Source organism: Saccopteryx leptura, chromosome 1 (genome assembly GCF_036850995.1).
Source record: "Saccopteryx leptura isolate mSacLep1 chromosome 1, mSacLep1_pri_phased_curated, whole genome shotgun sequence".
NCBI lineage: Eukaryota > Metazoa > Chordata > Mammalia > Chiroptera > Emballonuridae > Saccopteryx > Saccopteryx leptura.
The window spans coordinates 242034045-242047250 of NC_089503.1; the positions used below are offsets into that span (position 1 = coordinate 242034045).

General features: G+C 44.6%; 1 protein-coding gene across 4 annotated transcripts in view; it reads left to right on the top strand.

Annotated features, from left to right (window-relative positions):
* ZNF395 (zinc finger protein 395) overlaps positions 1 to 13206 on the top strand; it is a 45001-nt gene that overhangs the window by 129 nt on the left and 31666 nt on the right. For 2 of the 4 annotated variants that reach the window (XM_066388486.1, XM_066388459.1), the window contains exon 1: positions 2 to 157. The exons of the other annotated variants lie outside the window; for them this stretch is intronic. The gene's annotated coding sequence lies outside the window, so the exon portion shown is untranslated. Of the gene's footprint in view, position 1; positions 158 to 13206 lie in introns of those variants that run through there. 4 annotated transcript variants of the gene reach the window in all.

Here is a 13206-nt window from a genome sequence, read left to right on the forward strand (position 1 = left end):
CGCGAACGGAGCCTCGGCGGGCGGGCGGCCGGAGCGGAGCTGGGCAGTGGGCCGCGCCGGGTGGGTGGGCAGGGGCGGCGGCAGCTGCAGCCCGGAGCCGAGCCGCGCTGTCCAAACCGGAGCTGCCCAGCCCGCGCTGCTGCTGGTGACGGGCGAGGTGAGCTGCGCTGCGCTGGGACCTCGCGGCGCTGCAGCCGGGGAACGGGGGCGGCCCGGGAACTTCCCACGCTCCGCGCGCCCGCGGGGGCTGGGTGGGCGGCCTGAAGGCCCTGGAGGCCGGCGAGAGGGGGCAGGGGTGGGTCGGAGCGCCGGGGCGCTGCTGCAGTCCCCGCGTTGGCTGGGTGGGGGTGGCCGCCCGCTTTTCCGTGTGCCGCCTTGTTTATCTTGCTCGCAACGGCCTTTCGCCAAGGCACCCCCTCCCCAACTTTGAAAGGTTGTCCAGAGTTGCCTCTCCGACGGAGACTGACCTGTCCCCTCCCTGACCCTTTCCGTCTGGGCCGCCAGCCCAGCACTCCCGGCGCCCCGCGCGTTCCTGCCCACTCTACCGTGCTAGCGATTGCCGGGCTTCGGGACGAGCGGCGCGACACACCCTCCACCTCGGAGGCTGGCCCCCACCCTTTCTGTCCTCTTCTGTCCACCCCCACTTCCTTCCGCGCCGTTTAACCCTGCCTCTCTTCACTGGTGGCCCCTGGCCTTCCTAGGATCTGGCACTGTGGGCATGTGCGGTGCTTTGTGGGGGCCTGGATGGGGAGTTTGTCATGTGCAAACAATTTCAAAGGAAGCATTTTCTTCCCTGTTTTGGAGTTCAGGGTGCAGCGCCTTCACTTGAGGATTGACTCAGAAATCTAAGAAGCCCACCTGCTAGGTGGTTAGTGGGAGCTGCTGCCGCCGTGATTTCAGGCAGCCCTGTCTGGTTCCCGGTGGCTCTGGAGCACTTACACTAGGCAGACACGGTGCCAGGCTGCCAGGGGCAAGGGTTACCTATAGGCCACCACTACCTTCTTTACACTCTTCTTTCCAGAAAATTGTATCTGGTGTAGTTTGCCTGAAAGCAAGCGATCAACATATATTGAAGGCCTTTTTACACCCTCCTCAGGTGTTGTGTAAACAGAGATTTGGGTCTTAAGGAACTTGAAACACAAGAAAACATAGCAATTAAGTACAGCTCCAGGGGTACTTTTGAGGGGCTGCTGTGTTCTCAGCACCATGCCAGACTCTGCATGATGATAAGAGGCACACAAATATAAGGCCTGAGACAGCCTGTTGACCAGGTGGAAGTGATTTCAGAGCTCGAGTTCAAATTAATGTGTTATGGCTGCCCAAATTACTGTAAGTGCTGGGGGCAGAGGGAATATCAAAGGGAAGGTTAGAGTTGGGGAATGGATTTACAGTACTAAATTCTGAAATAAGTTATGCACTGTAGCATAACTCCCTGGCGAAGGCCCAAAGGTAGGAGAAGAAGAAATAACAAGTGTGAGAGGTTGCAAAGGAACCAGAGGAGAAGAGGTTCAAACAGTGATCTCTGCAAGGGAGGGTCTAAAACATACGTAAGATGGTGTCCTCCAAGGTTTATAATCTCATGGAGGAGGCAGGAAGACCTGAGCAGGTGAAGTGAAACTCAAGATAGGGCACAATTAACTTAAAATGCAGCATATAGACTAGGTGCTATTGGAGTTCGGAAAAGGCAACTATGGGCAGGAATCCCGAGGACTGTATTCCTGGAGGATGAGGCCCTTGAGATGGACCATGAGGTGTGAATGAACGTGGCTTTCTTGAGACAAGGAGGTGGTGGCTTTGGCCAGTCCAGGGCACATTTCCTGAACAGGAGGAGATGAAGATGGAAGGAATGGTGGTTGAGATTGTGAAAGTCCTAGAAAGCCCAACTGGGGAATTGCACTGTACCCTGTGTGTATTGGGAAGACATTAAAGTTTTTGAGCCAGGGAGTGACATCATGAAAGGGTATTGGGAAAGGGTTTTGTGTGTGTGTGTGTGTGTGTGTGTGTGTGTGTGTGTGTGTGTTTTACAAAGACATAGAGAGAGTCAGATAGATAGGGACAGACAGTAACGGAGAGAGATGAGAAGCATCAATCATTAGTTTTTCGTTGTGACACCTTAGTTGTTCATTGATTGCTTTCTCATATGTGCCTTGACCATGGGGCTACAGCAGAGCAAGTAACCCCTTGCTCGAGCCAGTGACCTTGGGTCCAAGCTGGTGAGCTCTGCTCAAACCAGATGAGCCCGCGTTCAAGCTGCTGACCTCGGGGTCTCGAACCTGGGTCCTCCGCATCCCAGTCCAATGCTCTATCCACTGTGCCACTGCCTGGTCAGGCTCATATGTGCCTTGACCATGGGGCTACAGCAGACCAAGTAACCCCTTACTCTCTAGCCAGAGACCTTGGGTCCAAGCTGGTGAGCTTTGCTCAAACCAGATGAGCCTGCGCTCAACCTGGCGACCTCGGGGGTCTTGAACCCGGGTCCTCCGCATCTCAGTCCGATGCTCTATCCACTGCGCCACTGCCTGGTCAAGCGAGAAAAGTTTTTTAAAGTAATGTTAGGAGGCAAAGCAGTTAAGGCAGTTAAGTTGTGGCATGCCCAGGGTTTGAACTGGGATAACTAGAAATGGAAAAGAGGGTGAGTTTTTAGAAACATTGCTGTTGAAACAGTCTGTTGACAGGGGCAGGGCAAAGGAAAGAGATGAGTGGAAATTAATTCCTTGTAGAAATTGATTACACGCCAGGGCCTTGGAGTTGCTATAGTTGGTAACTGGAGAAATCTGAAATGTGTGTTTTGAAGAGAAGTAATTGACACGGAGGCTGCAGAGGAGTTTTGTGTTTGCCACGACATTCAAACATAGGTGTCCTGCAATCAGATGTGACTCTGAGATTAGGGGGAAGCCAGGGTGTATAGTGTGGGAAAGGCTGCCAATGCTGGGAGAAGGAAGGCACTCGCGAGATAAACGGGGCATCTTAGTTGTAGGGGAGCAGCAGAGGAAGCTAACGAGGGTCTGAATTGGAAGACGCTGTTCTCGATTGCCATTCAACTGACATCACCTGGACCTGAACCTGAAGTTGGTGAAACAACTCTGGGAAACTGAGGCTCCGAGAAGAATGGGCCACTTATTCTTACCATGAGGGCGATTGAAGGGGAGTAGAATGAAACTTGCTAAAGACATAAAATGTTGGGTTTTGAAATGAGCTGAATTTGCTCTCCACTGAGACCTTTAGGCTAGTCCTGGTGTCCCATTCATGGGTGGGGGTGGGGAGCAGCGGTGATCTAAAGGAGCAAGGAGCAAGTTTTAGGCTTAGGGATACTGCCTTTCTGAGGGCCAGGCCAGTCCCATCCTGGACCATTGCCAGTTCCCAGGAATCCAGGTTTTTCTTGAGCTCAGAATTCTGCTTTCTTGTTGCAAGGGTGACTTAGGTTGATTTGCTGAGCAAATTCCCCAAGCCTCAACTTGCAACATCTCAGGGCTGATGAATCTAAAGTATGATTGCAGAAAGTTGCAGAATGAGTGGAGAGTGTAGTTGAAGTTCCGTGGCCCCTCTGTTTCTCTGAGATGCAGGATCAGTGAACTAGCAGGAGAAGCTGACTTGCATAGGGAGAGGTGTCCATTAGATAATTTTTTCTTTACAGGGAATATATAATGGTCAAAAAAATTGCATGGAGCAGAAGTTGAGCTAACTTACTCTTTGGAGAGCAGTGTTTTCTTCATAGCTTTGACCGTGACCTACATTAAGAAATAAGATTTACATCACGGCTTAGTACACTCAATCATGCATGTAAAAATCTAATTCAAGTTCATGAAGTACTACTTTCCTTGGCTTGGTGCAATCTCCTCTGATACTTTTATTTTCCATTCCATTATTTTTAATTTAAAAATGCCTGTTGCCTCCCACTAAATTGATTTAACCACTCTGTAATGGAACCTAACCCACGGTTTGAAAAATACAGTTGTAGAAAATTTTCACGTCTCATCACTATTTATTAAGCTGCTCATGTGCAGAACTACCCTTACGAGGAAGAAACCGAAAAGTTGACTGGCAAGGCAAAATGATTAAATACCAAAGTGAAAAGTAAGTACACGTAGAGTTCAGAGGAAGGGATGAGCAACCTGTGCTAGAATGGCTTGGAAAAACTGTTTGGAATAGGGAAGGAAGTCTGGGATGAACCTTTTTGGGTGTTTTATGGTGTTGCACAGGTGGGAGGTGTTGCATGGGCAAAGGTTTGGAGTGGGGGCGGGGATGTCCATGGTGTAAGAGTGATGAACAAAGAGTACAGAGATACTAGGTTGGCAAGGTGAGTTAGGATTAAAATGTAGTGTAGGAGTTGTAAATAGGTGGCCCAAGGAATGTGTCCAGCCTTCATACGTGTTAGCATTTGGACTATCCAAAGGTTTGAAAAACTCGGGAGCAATCCAGAAAACCTCTAGATTTGGGATTGTCTTAAGGAATCTGATTGAGCAGGCTTCTAGAGCTGAGTGGTGGCTGCTCCCTGTGAATGGGAGACTGGCCTTGTGGTCCCCAGCTGTCCTAGTCCCGTGCTCTGTGTTTCCTCAGCCCAACTGCTGTTCCATCCCTGCTTAGTCTTGCAGGCTTTGGGTTTGCAACCTGAGTCTTGAAGAGGATTCAGGTAGGAGTCTGACATTATGGAATCTCAGCTATTTGTGTGCAAATGATTCGTTCTGGGCAGGTCAATCACACTTTCTGAGTTGCTCTTGGCTGAGACTTTGCACTATTTTTTGATGGGTTGGAATGGTACTAATTAGAGGGCTTTGAGACATATTGTCTATAGTGAGGCAAATTTCTATGACGGCAAGATCTCTCAAGCCTTCCCATTTCCCACTACTGGCTGCCATGGTTAGATCGTAGCTCCTGGCATGTATCCTCTAAGAGTGATATTGAGGTATTAACTTGGTGAGACGTGAGTCATGGCTGCCAAATGCCGTGTGACATTAGACTCTAAGGAGCTTTGGTGCTGCGAGTCAATAATAAAGGAATGGCAAGGAGAGGAGCTGTGTCATCTGTTATATCCTTACTCCTCAATGGCCCCAGGGGTAGGCCTCCAGGATGCAGAGATTCATAATGAATATGGAATAATCGGTCCAAACCCAGCTGTTAATGTGAATGACACCGGGAAAACTAGGCTGCTTTTAGGGCCAGGTGAAGTGAGTAGGTTCAGGTCTCTGGTCCTGAGACAGTTTGGTTTACCCTGGGAGTCCAAAACCACTTGTTATGCTTCCCTAAGTGAGCTACAGGTGAAAGGGACAGAGGAAAAGCCACCCTGGTTTTTACAGGTTGCACAATCTGACTACTTTATTTATTTATTTTTATAAAAAACTTATTGATTCTAGAGAGAGAGAGAGAGAGACATAAACATGGATCTGTTCCTGTATGTGCCCTGATAGGGAATTGAACCCGTAACCTTTGCATTATCAGGAAGACACTCTAACCAACTGTGCTATCTGGCCAGGGCACAATCTGGCTATTTTAAAACACAGCTTTTGTAACATTAAAAAAAGTTGGAACTGAAGTGCTTTTTGCTTAAAACCATGTGGCCTGAGGATGCAAGAATAACCAGAAGTCTGTGGCATCAGATGAAATGAAAGCTGTTTCCTATTTTATGTGACGGTTTGGTTACTAGATCAGAGAAAAGATGTAGCAGCTTTGGCACACTGTGGCTTTGTAGGAAAGCATTTAACAGTTCCTAAAGATATGATGGTCCATATTAAATAAGTGGTAGAATGTGGGCTGGATGGTGTTATTAATTTAATTTGATGATGTTATTAATAGGCAAAAACTGTTAATTAGTGGCACTGAGTCAGCCTGGAAGGGGGTCTGAAAACGAGTGCCGTAGGATTCTGTTCTCGGCCTTGAGCTGGTCAGCATTTTTCCAGTGTTGTGGATGAAGATACAGGAGGTATGTGTTGTTGATGGCACGGAGGTGGGAGGGATAGCTTGTTTAGCAGATAAATCAAGAGTCAGGATCATCCAGAATAAGGGCCCAAAGTTAAAAAAGAAATTCAGTAAGGGATGCATGTAAGGTCTGTTTTTGTTTTTAAAATTTGAATTGTAATATGTCAAAATGTTCATACATTCTAGTCAGATAATTTCACTTCTAGAGCTATACCTGAGACCATATCCAAAATGTAGATGATGTTTTATTTTCTTTTATTTATTGATTTTAGAGGGAGAGAGGAGGGGAGAGAGAGAAGACAGAAACATTGATCTGCTCCTGCATATGCCCCGATCAGGGATCAAACCCACAAACTTTATGTATTGGGATGATACTCTAACCAACTGAGCCATCTGGCCAGGGCTGTAGATGATGTTTTATGCACAAAGGCTATTATTCCACTACAGTGAAAAATTGGATATAACCTAAATAACCAATGGTACGATTGTACTGGAAGCAATCCATATATGATTGGTATGACTGTTTTTATGATGGAATATTATGGCCATTAAAAATAATGGTTAGGCCTGACCAGGCGGTGGTGCAGTGGATAGAGCATCGGACTGGGATGGAGAAGAACCCAAGGTCACCAGCTTGAGCGCGGGCTCAACTGGTTTGAGCAAAGCTAACCAGCTTGGACCCAAGGTTGCTGGCTCGAGCAAGGGGTTACTCTGTCTGCTGAAGGCCCACAGTCAAGGCACATATGAGAAAACAATCAATGAACAACTAAGGTGTCGCAATGAAAAACTGATGATTGATGTTTCTCATCTCTCTCCATTCCTGTCTGTCTGTCCTTATCTATCCCTCTCTCTGACTCTTTCTCTGTCTCTGTAAAAAAAATAAATAAATAATGGTTAGGAATAATTTTAAAATACCACGGACAAGTGTTTCTGCTAAAAGTTAAGGTGCATCTACAATATGATTTCAAATCTTGAACAAAAGTACATAGAAAGTGGCTGGAAGGAAATGATTACTTTTAATACCAAAATACTTAATACTAGTTGCTTCTGATGGATCGAGCTAAGTGACATTTTTTTTTTACATTTTAAATTGATAATTTGTAGTTTTACAATGTGCGTGTGCAACACAGTGGGAAAAACACTGCGATATATATACATTTAAATATACTTTAGTTTTTAGAGCAGTTTTAGATTTGAAGCCAAATTGAGAGGAAGGTACAGATCCCATAAAACCCCTTGTCACCACACAGGCACAGCCTCCCCCACTCTCAACACCCCATTCTGAGTTTGGACAAATGTCTAATAACACGTATCCACTATTACAGTATCATGTAGAGTGCTCTCACTGCCCTAAAAATCTCTGTGCTCTACCTGTTCATCCCTCCCTCACCCCAGCCCCTGGCAAGCAGTGATCTTTTTACTGTCTTGACGGTTTTGCCTTTTGCATAGTGTTATATGCAGCTTTTCAGATTGGCTTCTTTCATTTAATACTATGCATTTAAGCTTCCTCCACTGCTTTCCATGGCTTGGTAGCCCATTTCTTTTTAGTGCTGAGTAATAGTCCATTGTCTGGGTGTACCACTGTTTATCCTAAATGTACCTACTGAAGGGCATCATGGTTACTACCAAGTTTCTGCAATTATTATAAATAAAGATTCTGTAAACGTCTGTGTGCAGGTTTTTGTGTGGACACAAGTTCTCAATTCCTTTAAGTAAGTGCCAGGAAGTGTGCTATTGCTGGACTGCAAGGTAAGAGTATGTTTATTTTTATAAGAAACTGCTAACCTGTCTTACGAAGTGGCTGTACCATTCTGCATTCCCACCAACAGTGGGTGAGAGTTTCTGTTGTTTCGGTTGCTCCACATCCTCGTCAGCATTTGGTGTTGTCAGTGTTCTGGATTTTGGTCATGCTAATAGGTATGTAGTGGTATCTCATGTCAATTTGCATTTCCTTAATGACATCTTTTCATGTGCTTGCAACCCCCCCATCCTCATCTGTAGGTCTTCTTTGGTGAGGGGTCTGTTGAGGGCTTTGGCCCGTTTTTTAATCAAGTTGTTTTATTGCTATTTTAACAGTTTTCTGTATATTGTGGATAATAGTCCTTCTTTAGCTGTATCTTCTGCACATATTTTCTTTCAGTCTGTGGCTTGTTTCCCCCCCCCCCCTTTTAAACAACTACTATTTTAAAAAACATTTTATTGTTCAAGGACAGGATGCGATAAAGTAGATGGCTCATTCAGTGATGAGTCTTAAGTACCTACCTGCTTTGTGTTACACACTGGCTGAGACACTGAAGTTACAAAATAAGACACAGCCTGTGACCTGAAATTAATGATCCAATTGAAAAGGGCAGGCCTGCGGGTGAACAGACACAGTGAAACCTGGTGTTACTCAGCATGCTGAGGAGGGCTAGATCATGTGGGGGAAAAGTTGTAAGGTCATTCTGTTGTTTGTGAGTTTAATGTGAACCCTGAGTGGGATGAGGCTTTTAAAGATTGAATCCAAAAAAAAAAAAAAAAAAAAAAATTGAATCCAGTTTACAACTGAATCAGGAATTCATCCATCCAATAATAGGATCTAGTCTATTGTTTTATTTTTTGAAAGAGGTAGGGAGAGAGAGACAGACAGGAACAGTATGGACCAAGGATCTAGTGTTTTTTGTTTTTTTAAAAAATTTTTTTAAAAAATTTTATTTATTCATTCTTAGAGAGGAAGAGAGAGAGACAGAGAGGGAGAGGGAGAGAGAGAGAGAGAAGGGGAGAGGAGCTGGAAGCATCAACTCCCATATGTGCCTTGACGAGGCAAGCCCAGGGTTTCAAACTGGCGACCTCAGCATTTCCAGGTCGATGCTTTATCCACTGCGCCACCACAGGTCAGGCCCAAGGATCTAGTTTTAGTGACTTCTGGTCATGTGACATTTAGACCAATGGTGGGAAGGGGGCCATGATTTAAAAGAAGCATGAACAAGCAGGACTGTCTGCTGGAATGTGACTAAGGTGGTGTAGAATCAGGAATGATTGGAGTGACTTGTGGGGTGGGTACACAATAGAACTTTCAAATATTTTCATGGTTATTAAGCATAGGAAAGAGTAGACTTGTTCATTTTTGCTCCTGGTGTTGGAGTATGACCAATGGATGGAATAATCACTTTATCCTCTCTAGCTTCAGATTCCTCATCTGTAAATAATTACACTGAAGTTAATGAGCTTGAAGGCTCCTTTTAACCCTAAAAACAGATTTAAGGTCAATATGAAAAAGGATTTTCCAGTTCTCAGAGAAGCCCAACAATAGAAATGTTTGCCCATGAAATAGTGAGCTTCCCATTGTTGGAAGTATTCAAGTTGGGCTGAATGCTGTTGAGTAGGAATACTGCAGAAGAGGACAGGAATTAGGCTGACCTACAAACTTCTTTCCAATTCTTAGGGTCAGGTTTTTAGGTGACTTGTCACAGCTGAAAAATAATGTATATAGGGGATATACCTCTCATTGCATAGTATTTGAGTCAATAGCATCATGTAAGCTCTTTTAAAAATGTTTCCAGGCCTGACCTATGGTGGTCCAGTGGGATAAAGCGTCGACCTGGAACACTGAGGTCGCTGGTTTGAAACCCTGGGCTTGCCTGGTCAAGGCACATATGGGAGTTGATGCTTCCTGCTCCTCCCCCTTCTCTCTCTCTCTCTCTCTCTCTCTCTCTCTCTCACTCACTCCTCTCTCTCTAAAAATCACTAAAGAAAATATTTAAAAAACCAGACTTTGATCCATATTTAAAAAAAAATGTTTCCAAATGGGTCCCAACATTTTTGAGACCCTTCTAGGGTCATTTTTAGAAAGGATGAAGAGAACTATTCCAAGGTGTGTCAGGACTCAGTTTGTGAGCCACAGGGCTGCTGAAAATTGAATTTGGTCTTTAGGAAAGCGAGAAGATTGGGGCTTGTGTGGAAATGGCAAAAAGTAATAAAATATCAATAGATGGACACATGAAAGACTGTGTGTTTTGACCAGTTCTAGTCAGCATAATGAATGAATCAAGATGGGGCCCTTTAATTGAATGATGGGTCCTCTGCTTGGCTGTGGAGGAACTGGGAAGTACCCTTGACCATCTCCTTCCTATTTCCAACACCGCTGGTTTATATCACCAGGCAGAGCTCTGCAAATGCCATCCTGACACCTGCAAAGAGACTGAGTCTTGTGACTGCTGTGTAAGTTTAGTGACAAAGAGGACAAGGGTTGAAAAAAAAATTTTTATATATTTTATACATATATATTTCGGTATTTTCCCAAAATTAGAAGAAGCGGGGAGGCAGTCAGACTCCTGCATGCGCCCAACTGGAATCTACTGGCATGCCCACCAGGGGGCGATGCTCTGCCCATCTGGGGCTTTGCTCCATTAAGGCTGGAGCCATCTTCAGCACCCGGGTCAACTTTGCTCCAGTGGAGCCTTGGCTGCGGGAGGGGAAGAGAGAGATGAGGGAGAAAGGAGAGGGGGAAGGGTGGAGAAGCAGATGAGCACTTCTCCTGTGTGCCCTGACCAGGAATAGAACCTGGGACTTCAACACACCAGGCTGATGCTCTACTGCTGAGCTAACTGGCCAGGGCTGGGATGGATAAATTTAAAGAAACTTTGTGTGTGTGTGTGTGTGTGTGTGTGTGTGTGTGTGGCAGAGACAGAGTCAGAGAGAGGGACAGATAGGGACAAAGACAGGAAAGGAGAGAGATGAGAAACATCAGTTCTTCGTTGCGGTTCCTTAGTTGTCCATTGATTGATTTCTCATATGTGCCTTGACCAGGGGGCTACAGCAGAGCAAGTGACCCCTTGCTCAAGCCAGCGACCTTGGGCTCAAGCTGGTGAGCCCTGCTCAAACCTGATGAGCCCATGCTCAAGCTGGCGACCCTGGGGTCTCGAACCTGGGTCTTCCGCATCCCAGTCCAACGCTCTATCCACTGCGCCATTGCCTGGTCAGGTGTAAAGAAACTTTTGAGTGGGATTTTTCCAGAATGTGTATATATAGTTTATATCTGACAATAAATTTTTGGTTTGAGTAACAATGTTTCATTTTGCATTTTTTTTATTTTATAGCTTATGTGTAGAAAATTTGATTAGTTTAAATTTGTCTAAAGCTCATTTAAATTTGATTTATTTAGAAACCACCCTGATAGTTTTACATTTTTAGATTTTCTTCCTGATATTTTTGGATTACCTTTCTTTTCTTTCTTTCTTTTTTTTTTTTTTCGCTGTTGGTGCCACTGCCAGGTGCCAGGGCTAAGTCACATAGCAAATGTTTCTTAGAGAACTCTACAAAGAGGAGAATCGACAGAGGTTTACGTCATCTTCAGAGAATATCACAAGATGATGTCTTATCTCCACATGCTCCTGGCACATACTTTGGCTTTGAAAAATCAATGTTTGTCAAGAAAGTGCTCTCTCTTCACATGGAGTAAAGCAATTTTGGGGTGCATGACCCAGGGAATGACAGTTTTAGAAGTTTGAAAATAGAGGCAGAATTTGGTTATTTAGAACTAACATTGGACATCTCTGTGCCTTGGTGATGAAGGGCCCAGCTTTCTTTTATCTCAGCATCCTCTGGGCTGCGCACAGTGTACGGCCCAACAACTCTGCTGGTTGAATTGTTTCCTGGGCCACGTGGAGTGGGGATGGGAAAAACTTACACTATATTATATACTTTTTTTAAAAAGCAAAATACAATCAGAAACAACAGTTCTCAGCCTTTTTTGTCCTTTGAGTATTGGGAAGTCATAAAACACTTTTAGTAAAAACAACCACATTTAGTGGCTGTTTTTCATCGTGCAGGGGGAATGAGATACTCCCTCTCTCTTTCTGTTTTTCTTCTGCTGCTGAAAATGAATTGCTCTTGGTGTGCTGTTCTTAAATTCCTGTGTCCTCTATCCATTTTAATCTTGTTATCTATTTTTATGGTGACTGTCGCCATGGTACTCTGTGCTCTTTACATAGCATAACAGAGATTTCAGATGTCTGATAGGACAGCTCAAAGTTCTGCTGCAGCTGGCTGGGAAACTGTTTGAGTAGTTCTTTTTTTTTTTTTTTTTAATTGAGGTATAATTTGCATACAGTGGAACGCTCAGATCTTAAGTGTGCTGGTTAATCAGTTTTGACAAATGCATTTTAAGACAGAATATTTCCATCACCCCAGAAATGTTCCTCATGACCATTTCCAGATTATCCTCCTCCAACCAGGAGGACGACAGCTCTGATTTCCATCGCCCTAGGTTAGTTTTGCCAACCAAGTTCTTAATAATAGAATTTTGTGTTTCTGAGGACTTTATACATAGTGCTTTAAAGAAGTGGAAGGAGTGTGTGTTTAAAAATCAGTATCCTATAAAGTTTGGTAATCCTGGTGAGTCAGTAATATTTTGGAGCCAGTCTAAGAGTATTCAGATTTTCCTCAGTGTCCACAGGATCCAGATTAATATTTGGAATAAATGTGATTGGGCAAGGGTTGCCATTATTGGCATGTGTGTGTGTGTGTTGTGTTGGAGAGCTGGAATCCTCAGCTAGAAGGACTGGAATGATTCCTAGGACATCCCTTTGGATTACCCAGAAACCCCAAACACATTCTCTTTTTTTCTTGACTCTTCCTTGAACTAGCATATAAATTTAACAATCCACAGAGTTACATAGTCGGGCTTGTAATATTGAAACAAGATCCATGTTGCAAAGCCCAGTGCTTTGCCCTGCTGAGCTCTGGTCTCTTGGGAAGCCTGTCCCCACCCAAGCCCCCATATTACTGAAATGTATTGAACAAGATCAGTTTCTTTATTTTTTAATTAAGTGGTTAAGTGAAATTTTATTACATAGGTAGTACATGAAGGTCTTCCTCACAGGAAGAAAAGGCAAACCTTCCAGAGCAAAGTCTTCTTTGACAAACACTCCCACAAATTTATTGGTATTTTATAAATGCTTTACACCTGATCAGGTGGTGGCGCAGTGGATAGAGCATCGGACTGGGATGCCGAAGACCCAGGTTTGAGACCCCGAGGTCGCCAGCTTGAGCACAAGCTCATCTGGGTTGAGCAAAAAAAAAAAGCTCACCAGCTCGGACCTAAGGTCACTGAGCAAGGGGTCACTCGGTCTGCTGAAGGCCCACGATCAAGGCACATATGAGAAAGCAATCAATGAACAACTAAGGTGTCTCAACGAGAAACTGATGATTGATGCTTCTCATCTCTCTCCGTTCCTGTCTGTCTGTCCCTATCTATCCCTCTCTCTGACTCTCTCTCTGTCCCTGTAAATAAATAAATAAATAAATAAATAA